The following is a 21,045-nucleotide window of genomic DNA, read 5'->3' as shown; positions in this document are numbered from 1 at the left end:
TAAATCTTCTGGTTGTTTATGTTGGAGCTACACATAGCTCATTGATTAACAACAATATGTGGAGACAAGTCTCACTGTATAACCATTGAGTGGCAAACATATGCTTGTGTATTTTATGAGTGGCACAATCCTGGTCAAAATTCAGTATGCTTCAGACAGTGATGCTTATCATATTGAACTAGGAAGATAGTGACTTTGCTGGTCATCATTGACATTGATCTAAATTAACCAATCAGTGCTTTATAACCAATTTTAAACTAGAACATTTGGAATTAATGGCGTTTAATTCAGAGGAATTTCTATCAATTTCCTCTCAACATCGTCAATTACTTAAGTTTGTGTGTAAGATAACCATAATTTTATTGTTTTGCTATACTAACTATCAATCACTGTAGTTTTATTTACTACGTTGTGTTGTGGTTTTTTTCAGGTATTATGTTCTAAACTTTGTTGCTTATTATTGTACTATCGTTTTAGGGTCACAGTTATTTTACAAATATCATCTTCAAGTTTTGGTTTTGTGCTCAGCTGTTAGTGTGCCTCGCATTTCTCGCTTAGGTTGTCTCCCCCTTTTTGTAAACTCATATTTATTAATTAGCATTTTTGGTTATTTGGTACGTCTGGTCATCTTATAACAAAAATGTCATTGAACTGAAAAAAGAAATAATAACTTAGTTTCATATTTGAACATTTGGCAGTATGTTTCTTGTGAGCCAGAAAGATCTCACCAGGAACCCAACCTTTACCCAGTTAATTCTACACATTAAAATTTAAATGGAAAATTACGAAACACATAAGAACATGCAACTAAATACACACTGGCAGTACTTGTTATCTACAATCAATTGATATACGGTATACGACACGTCCTTGAAACACATAGAACAGTTCTCAAGAAAGAACATTGGCAATTTCCAGTCTTTTTTGTGTTGCAGACATGCAGTGATCACCACCACATTGACCTCCGTCCTCGTCTTCATCTTCACTCTCCGACAAGTCAATGTCGTCCTCGTCCACGCCATTTTCTATGATAAAGTTATGTAGGACACATGCTGAAAAAATTAACATTGGAACTTCACGGATGTTCGTCATCTTGAGATCCTTCAGTCTGCGGAATTTTCCTTTCAACAAACCAATAGCCTGCTCCACGTCAACTCTTGTCCTTGCCTGGGCTCTGTTGTAGGCAGTTTCCACAGGGGTCAGATGGCCGTTGTCGCGGAATGGAACCAGCAGGTACTTGCGGAGACTGAGGGTAGGCCGAGTCCCAGATCATATGGTACTCTGGAGGCAGCTTACTTGCGTCAGACTCCAACACTCCATGGAGATCTGAGTTGGGGAAAACTCGGCTGTCATGCACGGACCCAGTGTAACCCGTAAACACATCCAGAAAGAGGAGGTCTTTGTCGCATACAACCTGAAACAAGTCGCGTAAATCAATATAAAAATAATCTATCAGCCTGAAACTAAAAACCAACCACAACAGAGGCTACATGTATATCCTAATGCTTCGCTAGCCTAAACCATAAGACTGAGCTGAGCACAGCTCCTCTCTGCAGAACATGCGAATGAGGTGCCTACTGTCCCATATAATTCATTTATCATTGAGTGCATTTTCAGCGTAACCATGACATGCATATGAAATGATAACGAATAATAAAAAAATCATGTCTTTGAAGCTGGTAAACATCCCCATTATCACACCGGGGACTGTGTTCTGCCTTATTTCAGCCGGGCTCGTTGTTACTCCGTTTTCAGCCAGGCTCAGTGTCACGCAAACGAAAGTGTCTTCATAAAAACACAAACTATGACTTTCACACTGATTTAAGCTAAAATTGATGAATGTCAGTAGAAAGAAGAATAATTGTTTTCTTTGTAGACAGCTAAAAACGTCTTTTGCTTACCTGGTTAATTGACAATAGCCGAATGGAAGGCATGCATGCGGTTTTTTTAGTGAAAAATGAAGGTTCAACGTACATTTCTCTCAAACATGGATTTGAACAACAAATATTCCTCTATTTTTACTATTTTGGGTAAAGCTATAATCATCTGTATCAATTGCATCCTCACTATGTCATAAGAAGCAATCAAAACAAGCAAGTGGTGTACGGTTTGTTCCGCGCTGGGCCTCCTGCATTTTTGCACTGGGCTTGCTTTTGTTCTGGGTGTCCAGCGCGGAACAAAACTCGCCTGACATGGGTTTTGGTTTTACTTCTCGTGCCTCAACGCAGGTTCGGGAAAATGCATCAGCATAACAGCAAGAAACTATAGAACAAACTTATGATACAGAAAAACCATAACATGATACCATTGCTTATCATTTCTTCAGTTTGATCAGCTTTTTTGCCCAAAAAGCGACAACCTGCATGTATTTCAAGCCGTATGTAAAGGATTGATTCTTTTAGCTCATTAGAACACGCGAGTGCCGAGACTACTAGATAATCACGTCACGCGGGTCCGAGATTACCGAGATTATCTACGTCAGAAAGATGTACGTCATTTCTTTCAGCCACAATTCTTTCTTTTATTGCAGACTTCGAAGGAAAAGAAAATGTCGTGTCTGATTAAATTAGTTCAACTTGTAGTTCTTAGCGACGAATTGTTTATGTAACCGAGTTGTTTGTGCATCGCTAAGCAACTACTTAGAAACAGAAACGCCGGAAGTAGAAGAACAGGCCGTTGAGATCAACAGACCAGGCAAGTCGGAGAGCTCCAGATTCTCGCAATTAACTAGACGTTACTAACGCTGCAGAGAAGGAAGCCGTTATCCCAGAGGGAGAACCCGTTTTGCCGTCTTGGAGGGTAACTAGTTTGTTAGTTAGTCGTGGATTTCGATCGAGAACGAACCAGATGATATCATATTCATTTGTCGCAGAGAATGCGTGTAGATGTGTTCTTTCTTCACTTAGTTTTGTCGTAGAATTAGTAGAATGAATATTGATAAAATTGTCATTTAGGGAATGTCTGATATTTAACAGCTTCTACGTTTGATCGCAGGTTCGTACACGGGAAGACGAACAAGCAAGACATCACCGACAGAGCTGCGTTTTAGAAGTGTCATTTACGTCATCGTCGTCATGAAGTTCATCGTCATCATGGTTCCTGTAAACATGGTTCATCACCGATAGTCGAGAGTCGTCTCTGCAGACTGTGATCGTCCGCTGTAAATGGATCCTTCGTCATCATTCTAAGGAAGTACATGTTTATATTTGTTTCATCACCTCCAAGTAACTAAAGAACTTTCATCGTCGTCATTTGGGATTGCATGACAATGAGCCACGTTTCCGGAGAATTAATATTGATGTCAAAATCAATGAACAATAACCATATAGTGTTGTGAAGCTAAGATATTGATGCATAACCTGAGTCAACCTTGTATAAGGTTGGGAAGCAATTAAAGAAATTATAATTCATGCTGTTGATTTCTGTTCTAAATTTCCTTGGACAATATCAACCGATAGCTGAATTGTAATTGTAGTAAAAATATGGGATTTTAGTCTTAAGAAAGAAAAATCCGCATAACATTGGGGGCTATCGTTCCGGGATCAATTCGCAATTTTCTGTTAGACCGACGTTCAAAATTTTCTAAATTGCTGGAGGCTGTGTGTTGTTGTTTATATTTTTCTCTGTGTTTGCATGTGTTGTGTTTCACCACCATCATCGTATAAGTGCATGTCCATTTACTTTTTTTTGACCTAGACGTAGCTCAACGTGTATGCTATAACACGAAAATTAAATTTACTATTAATCATCGTTAGTAGTATGTATTAGCAGTGTTTGAGTTCATCCACGACACTTTAAAAAAGGCAGATGTAGAACCACTTTTGGTAATTAGTTCCCCAGTTATTGTGGTGTTCTAAATTACAAGTGGTGAATAGCATAGCTAACACGTGCTATTGATCACACCCCGATATAGTTCGAAATTATCGCGGGTGGTTGGAGGGAGTTTGGAACCATATTTGGTAAGGGATACCTGGTTCGTTCCCGATTGATTTCCCGGAAGGTCTGAATTTTTCGACCGCAACTAATTGTAAACTGAAGAAGGTCTGTTGATCAGTGTTTCATTAGTTGTTGATGAAGGAAGTGACGTACTATAACAGTCTGGTATGGACTCATTAGTTTGATCAGAGGATCAGTCACTTGTGACTCTGTATCGCGGTATTGCTGTACAGAGGAGTCATATGTCTACAGTGTAGCTGCTTGGTAATTAGCATTAGACGACTCAGAATTTCTGCTAACTTGTCCTGGAAAGGAAAGTATTGAAATTAGCAGCGAAACGAAATCATCCATAGTTTGACATATAGTTGAGATAAAGATTACTTGTATGTTCTTTGGTAGACTCAACGAGACACTTAGAATTCAGTTTTTATCCTCATAAATTTTCGAATTTTGTATCGATTGAACATGATTCGTTCTAACTAGGATGTAAAGATGTGATGTATTCTGATCCGCCCGCGAATAACACTCGTAGTGCTAGCGTCGAATCACATACGTCGGAAAGTAGTCATTATCGTGTTTCTCGTCGTAGGGATAAGAAACGAACAACGATAATGTCGAATGCGAATTCCTCAAATGAGGCGAACAATGACACGAATGAAAATGTCGTTGTCGGAAACACGGTTGAGCACACGGCTCATACGTCAGCCCATCACATTGTTGGTGATGAGGCGACAAATTCTAACCCTCGGTTACAACTGACCAAGAATTTGATAGAAGAGGGTACACTACTGGGCTTGAGCGGAGCCGATCTCCGTGCCTATGTGGTTGAAGAACGTGATCGCATAGAACGCGAAGAACGTGATCGCATAGAACGGGAAGAACACGTACGCGAAGAACGCGAAGAACGCGAACGCGAACGGAGTTTTCAGTTAGAACAGCTGAGAATCCAAAGTGCAAATCAGAATAACCGGAACAACAATGCCAGGGAGTCGAGCCAAAGCAAGGATAACTTTGATCATAAGATACCTTACCTTGAGGACAAGGACGACATTGAGAGCTGGTTTCATCAATACGAGCACTACGCAAAAGATTGCAAGCTCGTTGATGCAACCAAAGCCTCTTGTATCGTCTACTTCCTCAAGGGAAAAGCTCGCGTCATTTACTCCAAGCTCAGCGCCGAGGACGCTGATGACTATGAAACAGTGAAGCATGCGCTCTATGAAGGTTTCCAACTCACGAGCGAAGACTACCGGAAAAAGTTCCGAAATCTGAAGAAAGCACAAGGGGACACTTACAAGGAACATTTTGTCAAGCTCGATCGCTATATGAATAAATGGATTGAACTCGCGAAGTGTGGAAACGAAGTGGACGATTTGAAGGATCTAATCCTGAGGGAACAAATTTTGGAAACAGTTCCTCCCGAGTTAGCTATCCATATCCGCGATCGCAACCCACATGATGCGAAGGAAATCGGCGAAATCGCCACCACCTATCATCAAGCTAGGTCCAACACTAAAGTACCTGACGCAGACGCCCATTCTCGTGGAAAAGGAAATCGTTTTTCCAAGAATGATGGTAACGGGCGTGATGTCAAACAGAGCACGGTCATGTTTGGTTCTAGCCAGCATAGCACAGCACAACCACATAAGTTGTCAGATGAAGAGCGGACAAAACTGAGGACCAATGGCCAATGTTTTTTTTGTAAAGAACGCGGCCACCTGTCCAAGAATTGCCCCAAGAAAAGTACCACATCCGTGGTCCCGAATGTCAATGAAACGGGTCGTTCTTTTGACATTCCAGAGAAACTGGAAAAACTTTGTGAGGATTGTCAAAGTAAGACTTTCTCAGAAACGATTCCGGTCAAGGTTGATGGGAAACTAGTTAAAGCTATACGTGACTCTGGATGCACAGGAATCATGGTTAGCGCAGAACTCGTCTCTAAAGACAAATACCTACTGAACAAGAAAGAGGTCACTCTAGCGGAGAAAGGTGCGAAGAAGATGTACCCCACAGCCGTGGTGCATATCGACTCCCCATTTTTCGATACTGACACGGAAGTGACGGTGATGGACAACCCAGTCTATCCTGTTCTGATAGGAAAGTGGCACGGAATTGGTTCCAACAAATGTTTGACATCGTTGTACCCAATCCGCGACCCCACTTGGTTCTCCGAGACAGTTGCTGCCGTGAACACCCGTGCACAGCAGAAAGAAGAAGAAAAGAAGTCTGAAGCTAGTGTCCCACCGAACCTCAAATCTCAGGAGAAGCCATTCACTCCTGAGGATTTGAAACGTGAACAGAAGGCAGATCCTTCCCTAGCGCAGATCAGGGAATTTGCCACAAAAAGTAGAGAAATCCATGGAGTCAAGTTCGTTTACAAGAACAATATTCTCCAAACTGTTTGAAAATGGGTGTTACAAAACAAGAGTGGTGGTTCCGAAAAAATTAAGACCGAAAGTGTTGTCATTCGGTCATGACCTTCCATTAGCGGGTCACCTCGGGCAAAAGAAGACTTTCGACCGCATCAATACGGAGTTCTGGATCAATACGGAGTTCTGGTGGCCAGGTCACGGCAGTGACATCAAACGATATTGTATGTCATGTGATGCATGCCAAAGATCTACTCCTAAAGGACACACCAAGAAAGCTCCGCTAGGTCGAATGCCACCTATCAGTTCTGTATTCAAACGGATCGCCGTGGACATCATTGGTCCCATCAAACCGATATCCGAGAGTAAAAAGCAGTACATACTGGTCTCTGTGGATTACGCCACTAGATTTCCAGAGGCAGTTGCTCTCAAGGATATCCGTGCTGAAACGATCGCAGAATCGTTGTGGGAAATGTGGACCAGGCAGGGCATACCCGATGAAGTCATAACTGACCAGGGTGCACAGTTTTCTGGAAAGCTGATGCATGAGGTGAATGATTTTCTGCAAGTCAAGCACCACATGACAGCTCCATTCCACCCTCAAGCAAATGGTTTAGTGGAACGTTTTAATGGAACACTCAAAAGCATGATGAAACGCATGACCCAAGAACAACCCAAGAAATGGGACACCTTCATCCCAGCCTTGTTATTCGCTTACCGTGAGGTACCGCAAGCGAGCTTGGGATTTTCCCCATTTGAACTGCTGTACGGCAGGGCTGTCAAAGGTCCCATGCAGATTTTGCGTCAAGCTTGGACGCAAGAAGAAGTGTCAGATGAGATGAAAACAACGGCAGAGTACGTTGTTGACTTGCGTAATCGCATCGAGAAGACCTGTGAAATAGCAAGAGAGAATCTGAAGAATGCTGCTACGAAACAGGCAAAATACTTCAACAAGAAAGCCGCGAAGCGGGAGATTGAAGTTGGAAAACGGGTTTTGTTGTTAAAACCCAAGAAACAGAACAAACTGGAACTACTGTGGCAAGGTCCTTACACAGTAGTGGAGAAGCTGAACCAATTCGATTACAAAATCAAGATTGGGAGGAAGATCAAGCTCTACCACATCAACTTGATGAAAGAGTACCAAGAACGAGACACGTCTTTCCAACCTAGCACGCCAACCCAACGGGTAGACGCGCAAGAAAGCAGTGAGGAAGAAGAAGATGAAGTTGTTGCAATCGTCATGGAAGAAGACGAAACAATGAGTGACGACATCTTCGCAACAGAAACTCAGAAAATGCTACCTCTGTTAGAAACAAAAAGGTCCGAATTTGTAGCAGACATGCATTTTGACAAGAATCTGAGCGACGAGAAAGCAAAAGAGGCAAGGGACATATGCATGGAATTTGAGAAGAAATTCGAACCGGACAAGCTACGCTGGAACGAAGAACGAGAAAAGAGTTTTGAGACACTCAAGGAAAAACTCTCAAAGAAACCAGTACTACGCATGCCGGACCACGACAAGCCGTTCGTACTGGATGAGTAAAGTATGCAACAATTATATAATGAAGTTATATAAGTATACGTCTAATTCACTATTCGAATGAGAATAATTTCCCCAGGATAATTATCCAGAAGGGGGGGCCTATGTAAAGGATTGATTCTTTTAGCTCATTAGAACACGCGAGTGCCGAGACTACTAGATAATCACGTCACGCGGGTCCGAGATTACCGAGACTATCTACGTCAGAAAGATGTACGTCATTTCTTTCAGCCACAATTCTTTCTTTTATTGCAGACTTCGAAGGAAAAGAAATGTCGTGTCTGATTAAATTATTTCAACTTGTAGTTCTTAGCGACGAATTGTTTATGTAACCGAGTTGTTTGTGCATCGCTAAGCAACTACTTAGAAACAGAAACGCCGGAAGTAGAAGAACAGGCCGTTGAGATCAACAGACCAGGCAAGTCGGAGAGCTCCAGATTCTCGCAATTAACTAGACGTTACTAACGCTGCAGAGAAGGAAGCCGTTATCCCAGAGGGAGAACCCGTTTCGCCGTCTTGAAGGGTAACTAGTTTGTTAGTTAGTCGTGGATTTCGATCGAGAACGAACCAGATGATATCATATTCATTTGTTGCAGAGAATGCGTGTAGATGTGTTCTTTCTTCACTTAGTTTTGTCGTAGAATTAGTAGAATGAATATTGATAAAATTGTCATTTAGGGAATGTCTGATATTTAACAGCTTCTACGTTTGATCGCAGGTTCGTACACGGGAAGACGAACAAGCAAGACATCACCGACAGAGCTGCGTTTTAGAAGCGTCATTTACGTCATCGTCGTCATGAAGTTCATCGTCATCATGGTTCCTGTAAACATGGTTCATCACCGATAGTCGAGAGTCGTCTCTGCAGACTGTGATCATCCACTGTAAATGGATCCTTCGTCATCATTATAAGGAAGTACATATTTATATTTGTTTCATCACCTCCAAGTAACTAAAGAACTTTCATCGTCGTCATTTGGGATTGCATGACAATGAGCCACGTTTCCGGAGAATGATATTGATTTCAAAATCAATGAACAATAACCATATAGTGTTGTGAAGTGAAGAACTGAATCTAAGATATTGATGCATAACCTGAGTCAACCTTGTGAAAGGTCGGGAAGCCATTAAAAGAAATTATAATTCATGCTGTTGATTTCTGTCCTAAATTGCCTTGGACAATGTCAGCCGATAGCTGAATTGTAATTGTAGTAAAAATATGGGATTTTAGTATTAGGAAAGAAAAATCCGCATAACACCGATGGGGGTCACATAATAAACCTTGTCAGATAAAAATAACACCAATAGAAAGACAAATTACTTAGGTTAGTGCTAAAAACATCCGTTCCTGGAAATGAGCTTTTTTTTAGAAGACATAGTTTGTACTTTAGTGCAGACACTTACGTTTGCGTGACACCAAGCCCAGCTCAAATCGAAGTAATAACGAGCCCGGCTGAAATAAGGCGGAACACAGTCCCTGGTGTGATTATCCATGCTTAGTCAAGAAATGCTTGAACAAATTTTTAATAAATTTGATCAGAAAGTGCTGCCTCAACTTTCACTAAAAGCGGTATAGGACATGTATCTAACAACAGGAAAAGAAAAGTCAGAGAAACGATGTGTAGGTACATTTTCATGATGGTTTTCTTGGAATAAATCCACACACCATCATAATTCATACTTGTCTCGATGGGTTAAAACCAGAACCATCTAACTGGATTTCCACCATTTTGAGAAATGGCCACTTGAAGATTTCAACCCCTTATAACAAATAGTAAACACAGGATTGTAGCCCTCATATTTTACACACTTGACTTAGAGGTAACACTGGTCATGCACACTAGTAATCAATTTAATTGAACAACTTTTTCATATACAAAAAAGGTATAATTTGTTCTGCTTCCAGAATACACTCCTGCTCTTTTCTCAGTTCTGGAGCTAGAAAAACCCAGCGCACCATAGCTGCTTCTGACTTCCACACAGACCCCACTGTGGCCTGTGCTACAGCAGTCAGAAGCAGCCTCCTCACACATAGCATGTTCTGCTTCCAAGCAAAGCTTATACTGCACATTAGTTCAAATCGTTTTTCAAAGTTTATTACCGTCATAAACAAACAAATGTCAAGTCACTTGCAAAAATATCATCAAGGACTCATGTATTCATTCATTGTGTGGCCTAATGAACGCAACACGCATAAATAAAAATTAAATTGCCGGTACTTTTCATAGCGAAAAAAACCCACAACACACACACAAAACTCTCTCTGAAATCATTACACTTTTTTTATTGTGTTTTTCAAGAAATCCCAACGGTAATCTTATGTTGTATCAGCTCATATCGTTTTGCGTTACGCACAAAAACTACAAACCCAATAACACTAACAACAAACCAAACGAACAAAGCAGCAAACAAGCAGGCAAACAAACGAATAAACACAAGGCTGAAGGCGCATTTTAACCACACAATGCAAATGGTAACAAAATCACGAGCTTTAGATCCTGACTGCATGCTCTGTTAATTATCAAGAAAACAAATAGGCATTCTTACCTTTTGTTGTACTTTCCTCTTCACAAAAATGTTGTGCAGAAAGGTCGAAATAAATAATACACATTTTGCACTTTTAACAGTCGACCTCCTGTACTGCTTTTGTCTTAGCCGTTTGACCAGTTATTCCTGTGTAACATTCATCTCTGAGTGTCTTCGCTTTTCGAACACACCTTTTCCCGTAGTCCCGGGTTGCAGAGTCTTTAAGTTCGGCTGAACTTCTTCTCATGAGGTGTCACATAGGATGCTTCCTTCATCGATGACAGAATTTTCTTTGTTGGGGTTCCATAAACAGATGGAAGAGATGCTGTGGTAGTTTCACCTTAACCGGGAGCAGTGTCTGACATATATACTACAAGCTGATGTGAATACACCTACAGGGTAACAGAAACTGTCAGTGGAAGCACACACAGGAGAAAGATGTACAGGAGTTGGGTAGCTTGATTCATTTTTGAGGGGTGGAATCACAATCAGCAAGTATTGGAGTTGATGCATGACTCGAACAGGAGGATAACCCCCATTCACCATGTTCTCAAAAGGATCTTCGATTGAAGAAACAGCACAATCGTCATATTTTGGGGTAGATTTTGCCAATGGAGACGCATCAAAGTCATCAGGTTTCACTTTTAGCATTGGCAGAAAGGAGATTATGCAACCGTAATCCGTGAATCCGAAGGACAGTCTCCTGAAATGCATGGTGCTTCTTACTTGCCTGGACGGCCTGATTCATCTCCTTTCAAACAGCGTCTGCAAAAGACATGGATACTATGAATGTTATCTCCTTTGAACAGGCAATTACTACATGTACTTCTATTTTAAAATTATTAACCGATAATTAAAAAAAAAGGTAATTGCCTCCGTATTATCGCTTCTGCGTTAAAACTTTGGATAATTTTCGTGTTTCTATTCACACAAACAAATGAAACATTAGTACTTGATTACACTCTGACCACTCATGCTCATCAGTTTGACATTGTGATAACCTCTGAATAACAAAATATATTAGAGTCAATTAAACTGACAAAATCCATCAACCAAATCATTCATCTATCCATCTTTACAAGCATACACAAATACTGTAAACACTCACTTACATTTTTTAATTTTTTAACAAACACTAAAGAGCTGCATGGATACACTACAACATTAAGGCATGAGCACATGCACACACCGTCACACACAAACACACACTGACACAAACAAACACACACGCGCGCAAGAACATTCACGCTGAAACAAACACATTTACCTGCCTGTGTTTTACAATTAGGAAAACAAAACACAAAAAGCTAGGAATCAGTTTGCAGATACAGGATTTAGACTGAATCAGAAGGTTAATCCCCTATATATTTTAAAAAGGAATCTGAATTTCAGCTTTTATGGTCTGTTCAAATGGGGAAAAAACATAATACATGAAGATACTCACTTGAATCTGTGTCCTGACTCGAGCAACAGCCAAATTGACTGTACAGCAGATGTAAAAATGGCAGAGAGCTGTTCTCTGTTCAAGTGTTTTCAGAAAGTGGACCATCCTTTTGTCAGTTTAGCACCCCCCCCCCCCCCACCCCACCCCCTTGCACCCACTTTACCACCACCCCCCTTCCCCGGCCCCAACCCCCTTATTACCACCCTCCTCCCTCGATATCATGGGACTGCAATCTTTCCTAATTCATTCTTCATACACTCTTTATCACAGGAAAGTTAATTGTGTTTAAACCCTGTACATCCGGAGTCAGGAATTCGGATACTGACACTTGACAGGTGTCACTGACCTGTTTTAGTTCCCACAGTCTATCAAATTCCTTTTTCTGTCGACAGCAGACTCTACTACTGCTAGTTACACTATTCTGTGTGCTGGAGGAAATCCTACACCACACAGAAAGGGTCAAGACCAGATACCACTACCGCGAATGTGCGCTTATCTGGCTGCGCTGAAAACAGGAAAAGTGACTGTGACACAGCAAGCAGAAGAGGTCAGGTGAAGATGGCTGCATCTGGCTCGCAGTGAAACACTCCCCTTTCCCCACAGGCCTCAGTAGCAGAACAGACTAAACTGAACTTAGCACGTTCTGCTTCCAACCTGGATGGAGTTAGAGGGTTCTGCTTCCAAGATGAGCAGGAGAAATGCTTGGAGCCAGAACAAATTATGACTTATAAATACGCAATTATGCAAGATTTTCAAGAATCCTTCACAGAAAGTGAGAATCATGTTACCATAAGTCAAATAACTATAAAGTTGCAAAACATGTTATTTGGAGGTAATTGGTTCTGGTTTTAGCCCATCGTGTCTGATCTCCCAATATCGGTTTAAACATTTAATATTTCTCACGTAAACCATCACAGATACTGTCAGGCTTTTACACACAGTACAAACACCCTTTCATTGAAACACTCACCCCTTGAGAACATAGGTGCTTTCCGTAAAAAGCGAGCAATTTTCACACAAAAATTGTTTTGCATGGTTTATCTTACCCCGGAGCCATTGACATCGTGAACTCTGTTATTCCACTTTCCCTTTTTGGCAAAGCAGTCGTCAGGAATTTGAATGCGACTCGCTGTGAGCTTGTCTGCAATAGCACGTTATTATGTACCTCTGACTATGCACGAAACAAACGGCTGTGGTTCACAAGAACCCTCGTGATGACTTTTGACTATTCACAGGAACTGGCACACCTTACGTGAACCTGCTTCCGGGCGTTCCTTATTTTAACTTTAAATACTTCGAGTTTTAATAATCTTGTCTTGATGAAAAAATATTTATTTTATGATTTAAGAATGTTTGTGTAACACGCTGTCAATTTATTATTTAGATTTGAAAAGTTCGGTCTAGCGCCAAAACGCACCTCGGTCCGATTGTCTTGAAGACAATCCGCAACATTAAATCTTTGAAAATTACTCGCTCAGCCTCTTTACGTAGGGCATCTAGGATGTTCCCTTTGGTGAGCGTGATGGTTTACGGGAGGCGCACTTTGCCTTTAAATACTTGTCTTTAAATTCAAAGATTCAAATAGTGACTTAACATTACAGTAGATTCCAATTATGAAATGACACTGCTAGTGTTACTCCAGTATTTCAATAGGGAATAAATACACAGGCACCATAATGGTCAGGTCCTCCAACCTTTCAGTTCTGCCAACATTAACAATCCACCTATCTGAAACAGAAAGTGATCAAATCTGTTACCTGGAGATGCATCGCTGGGAAACCTTTGCGGCAGATGTACGCGTCGCTGTTCTCAACCCTGGTTCCTGGTATCTTTATGTAGGTCCCACCAATCGCTCCAACTACGCCGGGAAACCAGCTCTGGCTGCCCATTTCCCAGCTAATCGAGCCAGGTCACATCTTGGTGGCCACTGGATGACATCTCCTGTAAAGAACAGAAAATTGCATTAAAATATGCTGATCACAGTGTTAATTTTATTCAAAATTATCTGACAGTTTACCCATGTCTGTACTATTTACAATTAAAGTTACAGGTCTCCCAGTCCCAGCCACACGCCGGGGAAGTGTTACGACAGAAAAAATTGCCGTTTGTTACGATAGCATTCTGCAGTCCCATAGTCAACAAGGTTTCGAGCCCGAAAGGTGTGTAACTTCCAAACTAATAATTATTGTGGCGTAATTATCGAAGTCAGCAAAGTTTATTTGTTCTCAGCGGATTCATGATTGCATGAGGATTAACATGTTATCGGTTTAATTTTTGAGGCTTCTGTTTTAGATTTGTGACAGCGTCGTATTTGTTGATATTGTTCGATTTGTGGATTTCTTTTTAAATGGTGGAGATTATAAGAGGCTTGAAGCAACAAAGGTCACTTGATCAGGTAATGTGATGTATCATAACTGAAATGCATCAATAGCAGTGTCCCAATATGCAAGTGTGTTTGTATCATCGGCTGAGGAAAAGAGCATGTGTATTGTTTTGGTACGCGTCGCCGTGCTAGCAGTTACGACCGCCAGCAATGCACTGATACGGCCGCCCCGCTTTTCTGTTACGACCGCCGACTGTTTCGGGTACGGCAGCCGGCACTCATTTTATTTGTTTAATAATGTTATTGCCAAAGTTTATGACAGTTTGCAAACAAATATGAACGGGTTTCACTGCACATCGGTTGTGCACCGTCGTGTTATCAGGAATTTTGATTCCCTGCCCTCTTTTATTTAATATCGCATTCGTCACAGTTTATATCTAGAGTTGTTCTACTTCCAGTTAAGCGTGCACATAGTTTCAACGGGCATGTACATGACAAGTTCAAATGTCAATTGTCAAAATCAGTCGCTGAAAATCCAACTCGGTCTAAAAGACGGACACAAAGGAATCCCACTCACCAATTACTCGGGTGAGTCAGGGGGGAGATTGGGGTGGGGTGAAGGTTAATAACTAGGAGTCAAATTCAGATTAAAAAAAGATTTGAACTGGGTATGCATTACTGTTGTCAATATTTTTGAAGAAGAAAAATGCCTCTACAAAACTTTGATTGTAATTAGTTACCTTGATGCGTCTATGAGTATGAGACACTGAACCGCCTAAATATCTTTCTTACCTGCACAATCTGTATATCCAGGACTTTCCCCGGTCCCTGTTCGATGAGAGTGTATGTGCCATATTTGGCACAGTGTCCTGGGCTATCTGACCGCCCATCACCAATCAGCTCTAGACTTCTTCCCTCGTCCTGAAGCTGCGAAATGAGCTCTGACTGCTCCCGTTTCCATTTTCTTTCCACTGTAGAAAAAATGAAGTGCCGCTGATCCCAGAAGAACGTGCTCTCCAAAATGTAACGCACATTGAGCAGGTAAAACAGCCGGAGAATTTTTTTCGGGCTGCAGCCAGAGAGCACAACAGCTGATGACAGGAGCAGGTTCCCGCAGGGCATCTGCTTTATGTACGGTTGGCTGGTCCACTCTCTGAAGAAACAGCACTTGGAGCAGTCTTGTCGGACGTGGATGCAAGATCCAACTGTCTTCGATATGAAGGCCTTCGCAGGGTGAGAGCAATTGTTACACGACACTTGAGATTGCCACAAGTTCTCAAACGTCGTATAGTTGTGTTCTTTTATTCTACGTCGCCCGTCTTCGCAGCAGCAGAAAACAACTCGTCAAATTGAGTTCGAGGATTTATTCAGCATTCAATACATACAACTGCACAACGTAGCAGAACTCAAATAGAAGCTTTTTTTACATTCAAATCGCGCTGGCATATTTAGTAAATACTCAATCTAGAGAATATTTCAGACCGAACATGATACAATTACATTATACGAGCCGTGCATGGACTAAACTAGCGACATTCTCTATGACGTACATCAAAAGCGCCGACGCACTTAATCCGAACGAACGCCACGAACTCACGACTAAAACAGCATGGTAAACAACTTGTTTTGACAGGACTAGAAAGTTCTCCTGCATTCTCGTCCAAGCATAAATATTTTGTTTACAAAATATAATATCGGTACTTTCCCACAAAGTACAAATAAGTCAACTACATGCAACACACAAAACTAAACCAAAGCTCAGCAACGGTAGCGTTTCCTAACATTACCCCCAACACCAGAAGAAATTTACCTAATTTCTTTCAATCATTGAAACGCTACCTGTACACATAATAATAATTATTATGTATACATAACAGATTGAAATCCAGGTATGTACATTAGTCTGTTGGAGAATGAACACAGTTTTAATCACATACTCGGCTGAGAAAATCTGCTCCAACATTGTCTGAACCTTTGATCGATTCCACTCGCACATCAAAGTTCTGCAAGTACATCCCCCACCTCATGATACGATTATTCACAAACTTCGCAGAGTTCAGGTAGGTGAGGGGTTTGTGATCAGTCTGAAGCACGAATTTCACCCCTTGGAGGTAGAGTTCAAATTTCTTGATTCCCCACACAATGGCTAAACACTCTTTCTCCATGGTCGAGTAGTTCTTCTCGGCTCCTGACAGCTTCTTGCTGGCATAGCTGACCGGAAACGGTTTACCTCCATGCTCTTGCATCAGCATGGCGCCGATCCCTTCGTCCGATGCGTCTGTACGCAAGATGAACTCTTTGGCAGTATCAGGAAGGCGTAGCACCGGGTCTCGTGACATCAGGTCGCGCACGGTCAGGTATGCCTTCTCCTGAGCTGGTCCCCAGAGTATTCGGTTGGGGCATCCTTTTCGGGTCATGTCCGACAAAGGCGCCGTTATGGCGGCAAAGTTTGGAATGAACTCTCTGTAATACCCAGCCAATCCAAGGAAGGATCGCACCTGCTTCTTGGTTTCAGGACGTGGCGCATTGAGGATCTTGGTGACGTTTCCCAACAAAAGCCCCTTTTGACCTTCCTTCAGTGAATGACCTGTGAAGTCAACGTTGTCGGTCCCCAAAATGCACTTGCTGGGTCTCACGGTCAGATTGGCTTTTGTCAGGCGGGAAAACAGTTCCCTCAAAGTCTCCAGATGCTCCGCAAAGGTCTCCGTGTGGACTAGCAGATCATCCCAGTAGTACACAACATTCTTCATTCCTTTGAGCATTTTTCGCATTCCCCTCGTAAGGGTAGCACCACTGTTCACCATGCCAAAAGGCATCCGCAGGCACTCATACGTTCCGTCTGGAGTTGCAAAGGCGGTCTTTGGTATGTCCTCTTCGCGCACAGGAATTTGCCAATATCCCTTGCTGAGATCGATCTTCGAGAAGATCTTACTGCCGGTTAACTGTCGGAATAGATCAGTTGCCGTCGGCATTGGTTCAGGGTCAAACACGGTGATCTTATTGACTTTCCTGAAGTCAATGCATACCCTGTTTGTGCCGTCTTTCTTCTTGACCACAACAACGGGAGATGAGTAAGGGGATGATGACTCACGGATGACCCCCATCTTCAACATGTTGTCGATGTCCTTCTTCAAGGATTCCCGAGCCTGAAACGGGATAGGGTATGGTTTTGAGCAAACAGGAACGTCAGATGTGAGGTGGACTTCATGTTCGACCAAGGACGTAGAGCCTGGAACATCAGAGAACCTATGGGTGAAGTCGCCCATAAAATCATGCAGCTCCTTCTGCTGGTCTTCTGTCAGGTCAGGTCCTAACTTGACGTCATCCACTCCCTCTTTCTTGTGGAGGTCTCCCAACTCCAGTAGTTCCTCACCGTCGAACTCGTCTAGTTCGGCTGGTTCTTCCGCACTTGCTGCGACCTGTACTGCTTCCGGAGGTCTCTCCACATACAGTTTCAGGAGGTTAGCGTGGTAGATCTTGGACTTCTTGCCGACATTCACCTTGTAGTCGTTGATCCCTACCACGGCCTCAACCTCGTATGGGCCTTTCCACTGCATCAGTAGTTTGTTGTGATCAGTGGGGAGCAGTATCAGCACTTTGTTACCTGGTTTAAACTTTCTGTTTACGGCTTTGCGGTCGTAGTAGTGCTTTCCACTATCCTGAGACTTTCTCAAGTTTTCTCTCGCAATCTCGAGAGTCTCCTCCAGTTTCTCTCGCAACTCGAACACGTACTGGTAACTGTTCTTCACTTCAGGTGTGTCCACATCTTTCGTCCACAATTCCTTTAGTATCTGCATCGGGCCTCTCACGGTCCGTCCGTACATCAGCTCGAACGGGGAGAATCCGGTGGACTCTTCAATCAATCAATCAATGAGGCTTATATCGCGCATATTCCGTGGGTACAGTTCTAGGCGCTCTGCAGTGATGCCGTGTGAGATGAAATTTTATACGGCCAGTAGATTGCAGCCATATCGGCGCATATTTACCTTTCACGGCCTTATTCCAAGTCACACGGGTATGGTAGACAATTATTAACTGTGCCTAAGCAATTTTGCCAGGAAAGACCCTTTTGTCAATCGTGGGATCTTTAACGTGCACACCCAATGTAGTATACACGGGGGGTGGTTCGGACACCGAAGAGAGTCTGCACACAAAGTTGACTCTGTGAAATAAATTTCCGCCGAACCTGGGATCGAACTCGCGCTGACAGCGGCCAACTGAATACAAATCCAGCGCGCTACCAACTGAGCTATATCCCCGCCCCTTGTGGCACCTCCCTGTATGCAAACAGCAAGGCATTGATGTAGCGATGCCACTGCCTTGGCTGCTCACTGCATAGTTTCTTCAGCGTGGACTTCAGCGTCGCATTGAATTTTTCTACCAGCCCATTGCACATCGGGTGATAAGCTGTCGTAGTCAAGTGACGAATGCTCAGCAGCCTGTTGACCTCTTCCATGCATTCAGAGACAAACTGTGTCCCCAGGTCTGTGAGGATCTCTTCAGGAACCCCAATTCTGCTGAAAATGTCCACAAGTGCCTCAGCAACAGTCTCGGTGTCAATTTTCTTCAGAGGCACGGCTTCTGGGTACCTGGTTGCATAGTCTACCAGGGTCAGTACCCAACGATGACCCTCTTCACTTGGCGGTTTGATCTCGCCGATGAGGTCAATGGCCACCCTCTTGAAAGGTCGGTCGATCAAAGGCATCTTCTGCAACGGCACTTTCGGGACCCTTCCTCGAGGTATGGTTTTCTGGCAAATATCGCACGATCGGCAGAATCGAGTCACATCTGCATGCAGTCCTGGCCAGTAAAATGCAGCCTGGATTCTGTCTGATGTCTTCTTAACCCCCAGGTGACCTCCCATAATAGAGTCGGGGGCCACCTCCATCACCTGGCGCCTAAGTGGTTGAGGCACCAGAACTTGACGTAATGGCTTCCCACCGTTGACTCTCGCGTGCTGGAACACTCTGTACAGGATCTTGGCCTTTACTTCAAAGTGCACAGTGCCTTCGCCCTTAGTCATCTCCTTGACAGGACGACTCCTGTACTTTGTCAAGGTCAAATCAGCTTCCTGTAGCTGAATCAGCCGATCCCTGTCCACGACAGCAGTTGCAGAACTGTTGGTGACCCTGAGTGGCGTAGTTGTTTTGTCCTTCTTCGCCTGGGCTCTGGTCGTCACAGCGCTTACAACCTGCGGCTGGTCGCGGCGATGCACAGTTGCTCTGTCATCTCGTAACAGTTCGCTGATATCTTCATTCGCGAATGGCAGTGGGTCTTCCTCCTCAACAGCAGGCTGAGCTGCGCCCATTCTCCATTCGAAATCAGGGTCATCAGGACGTCTCGCACCCCCAATGTTCCCAATTAATAGATCGTACAAGGGCTTCTTCAGGCAGACGGCCTCAACTTCTCCGGTGAAGTCTGGAGTATCGATCTGGTCCTTCCCGTCAGCAAATGCTGGAAGTTTCGGTGCCCCGTGTAGCATTTGCTGCTGGTTATCTCTTAGGCGTGGTGCCTCGTGCTCATTTTGAACACGCACCATTTCTGTCTGAAGCTCTAAGCGCTTCATCTCCATTTTTGACTCACATGCGAAGCAAAAGTGAGTCTATGTACTCACCCGAGTCGTCCGTCCGTCCGTCCGTCCGTCCGGACGTCCGTCCGTCCGGCCGTCCGGAAAACTTTAACGTTGGATATTTCTTGGACACTATTCAGTCTATCAGTACCAAATTTGGCAAGATGGTGTATGATGACAAGGCCCCAAAAAACATACATAGCATCTTGACCTTGCTTCAAGGTCAAGGTCGCAGGGGCCATAAATGTTGTCTAAAAAACAGCTATTTTTCACATTTTTCCCATTTTCTCTGAAGTTTTTGAGATTAAATACCTCACCTATATATGATATATAGGGCAAAGTAAGCCCCATCTTTTGATACCAGTTTGGTTTACCTTGCTTCAAGGTCAAGGTCACAGGAGCTCTTCAAAGTTGGATTGTATACATATTTTGAAGTGACCTTGACCCTGAACTATGGAAGATAACTGTTTCAAAATTATGTGGGGCACATGTTATGCTTTTATCATGAGACACATTTTGTCACATATGATCAAGGTCAAGGTCACTTTGACCCTTATGAAATGTGACCAAAATAAGGTAGTGAACCACTAAAAGTGACCATATCTCATGGTAGAAAGCCAATAAGCACCATTGTACTTCCTATGTCTTGAATTAACAGCTTTGTGTTGCATGACCTTGGATGACCTTGACCTTGGGTCAAGGTCACATGCATTTTGGTAGGAAAAATGTGTAAAGCAGTTCTTAGTGTATGATGTCATGAAAGGTCAAGGTCAAGCATGTGAGTCGTATGGGCTTTGCCCTTCTTGTTATTTGGAGCTCTGAGCGTTTCAGCTCTATTTGCCTTTCTTCACGCTGTGCTTCTCTTTCTCTTTCTTCACGCTCACGCTGCGCTTGTCGTTCTTCACACTCACGCTCACGCTGCGCTTGTCTTTCTTCCCGCTGCGCTTGTCTTTCTTTTTCTTCTCGCTTACGCTGCGCTTGTCTTTCTTCACGCTGCGCCAGCAGTCGTGTCTGGGACTCGACGAACTCCGTCAACTGCTTGCCTTTTAGTCCCAGTTCAATTCCTTTTCCCCAGAACTCAGCCATTCTGGTCTTTTCCGGTGCGTTCGTCTGTATTCTTTCACAGCCCCGAACGTAGACGAATGTAGTCTTCTAAAAGAACACAGTCTCTACTGCACCTCCGATGCTTCTCTCGTCGCTGTTCACCTTCGTAGACGCAGGCTGCCACCCTCCTCGTCTAACGTGACGGCGCACTCTGCTCACGATACGTACACGACGTACCTCAGTCGTATTTCGTAGTATTAATGCACTAGCGCCGCGACGAAGTCCGTCTCGTCC

General features: G+C 43.2%; 1 long non-coding RNA gene across 1 annotated transcript; it reads right to left on the bottom strand.

Moving 5' to 3' along the window:
* LOC138955450 (uncharacterized) lies at positions 1-14,961 on the bottom strand. Its single transcript, XR_011452235.1, has 3 exons — positions 14,931-14,961; positions 13,573-13,756; positions 1-1,414 (listed from the first exon to the last, which is right to left on the bottom strand). It is a non-coding gene; the product is annotated as an uncharacterized lncRNA (long non-coding RNA).
* Between the last annotated feature and the right edge of the window lie 6,084 nt (positions 14,962-21,045).

Source organism: Littorina saxatilis, unplaced genomic scaffold (assembly GCF_037325665.1).
Source record: "Littorina saxatilis isolate snail1 unplaced genomic scaffold, US_GU_Lsax_2.0 scaffold_889, whole genome shotgun sequence".
In the NCBI taxonomy this organism is placed as follows: domain Eukaryota; kingdom Metazoa; phylum Mollusca; class Gastropoda; order Littorinimorpha; family Littorinidae; genus Littorina; species Littorina saxatilis.
Note: the sequence above shows the minus strand (reverse complement) of the source record. Positions and strands in the feature narration are given on the sequence as shown.